The sequence below is a fragment of the Cryptomeria japonica genome, chromosome 2, assembly GCF_030272615.1.
Source record: "Cryptomeria japonica chromosome 2, Sugi_1.0, whole genome shotgun sequence".
Lineage (NCBI taxonomy): Eukaryota > Viridiplantae > Streptophyta > Pinopsida > Cupressales > Cupressaceae > Cryptomeria > Cryptomeria japonica.
The window spans coordinates 154,507,037-154,509,330 of NC_081406.1; positions in this window are offsets into that span (position 1 = coordinate 154,507,037).

A 2,294-nucleotide genomic window follows, 5' to 3' on the forward strand; every position below is an offset into this window, starting at 1 on the left:
AAGGATGACACTCTTTTTAACCCAATTGGGAGAGTGAATTCATTATGGATGTATTTTACCGAGTGCAAAAGAGGTTGTAGTCAAGGACTTACACCTCTTGTAAGAGAGAATCCTTGAACCAACAACAACAAATGCATACAAGGAATAACATCAAATAATAAAGTTCACACCATCCACGGAATAGGAAAAAGTGGATCCTTAGATAAAAATAAGGAAAGATCATTGCCTAAATGAGAAGGACTTACACAATCTTCTAGGGAGAGATTTGGACATAAGCAAAAGAAGAGATATATGAAATCACTCTTGTCCCCATAGAAACAAGAGATAACATAGAAAATTTAGGCTATTATGTTGCTTCAAAAATATGATTGCACTTGAAATTGTACCATCATGAATGACAATGAGCCCCCAGTAAATGAGCTACCAATGTCACATAATGATGAGCAACATAATAGCCATTAATGTTATTTAAAGACATGATAGATTGAATGAGGAATTTGAATATGACATGCTAAATGCTCAACTATAAGTGAGATCAAAAACATGTATAAAATGATAAAAATTGAAGAAGAAAAGTCACAATAAATCTTAGAAGAGGGATGAGTGTAATTTATTAGAGCCTTATCCCTGGAGGAAAGGACTTTATGATGAATAGGAGATAAAGTTTCATAAGTGGATTTAGAAATTTGAGGGGAGTCATAAAGGGATTTGTTCATCGCCAAGATTTCCTTATGAGGGGAATGAGAGTTGATAGAAGTAGAAGATGATTTAGTTGAAGTGAGATCATCATCACTACTAAATATAGCATTCACATTGAGAGATGGTCTTTTAGATGCTTTGGTACGTTTGCAGGGATTATAGCCGAGTCCAAAGGCATAATTGTGAAAATTAGTCTCTAGAGGAACTTTTATCCCTTGTTCATGAGCGCCACAACCATTTCCATGATACCCATGCTTAGCAAAAATGCGAAAACCACGACCATAACGATCAGACATTTCAGGAAGAGAAGGTGGTTTTTCATAAGACAAAGAATCAAACTCTTCATAACTAGAGGTGTGAGGAGAAGAATTTTGAGAAGCGGCCACAAAATTATTGCTCATAGGTTCAGGTAAGATTGATTGATTTTTAGTTTCTTCCTTCTTTTTAACTTTAAACTCTCTAGGAGGAACCCTATACTCACCTACAAAGGTGGGATTAAAGTCAAGAGACCCCCAATCGTCTTCTGCGAGAACCTTCTCAGGATCAAAAGCCTCTTCATGTGTAGATTCAAGTCGAGAAGAATCTTCTTCAGGAGCATTAGATTCATCCAAAGAATTTTGATTATCAGAGGGTAAGGATTCATCCGTAGGTATCTTGTTCAAAGAGTCATTACTAGAAGAGGAAGGCTTAGATGTTTGCAAACAAGCTTGAAGATTAGTGTCACCTATCAAGGTATATGTCTTATTGTTATAAATGAATTTAACTTGTCTATGCAATGTAGAGGGGACAGCTTGCATACCGTGAATCCAAGGTCTCCCTAATAACAAGTTGTATGTTAGATTTCCCGACATAACATGGATAGGAGTAGGCAAAGTAACAAATCCCACTGTGATTGGTAAGGTGATAATACCTAATGAAGACTTAGCCACATTATCAAAGCCTCGAATGGGATGAGAGTCAGGCTCAATAAGGGATGTATCCACATTCATCTTATGCAATAGATTAATGCTACATACATTAAGGCCAGAGCCATTATCTACCAGTGTTCGTCTTATAGCAGTGTCATTTATGATAATGACAATCATCAAGGGATCATATTGATGTTGAATTTCACTAGTAGGCAACTCATCTTGGGTAAACACAATTTGAGCTTTAGGTTTCATCACAGAGTTAACCAAAGACACTATATTACTAGATGTATTAGGTGGAGGAACATTCAAATCTTTCAAGGCATCTTGTAACATTCCATGATGAGCGGAAGAAGTTTGGATCAAATCCCAAAGGGATATCTTAGCAGGGGTAGCTTTAAGTTGTTCTATGAGATCATATTCCTTACCAAGAACTTGTGAAATATGTGGAGCTTGCGGAAGAATTGGTTGAGAAGGAGGAAGTGAAGTTGGGATAACTGGAGGAGGATTAGGTTGCCTATTGTTTCTTGTGTTATAGGTATGAGCAACCGCATGATAACTCTCTCTAGATAGTTGCTTAGCATACTCATAAGGGCTCTTAGAAGAATAACCTCCTTGCACAGTAATAATAGGTTTGTTAGGAGTGCAAAAAGAATCATTAGCATAACCACCTTGAACCACTAAGAT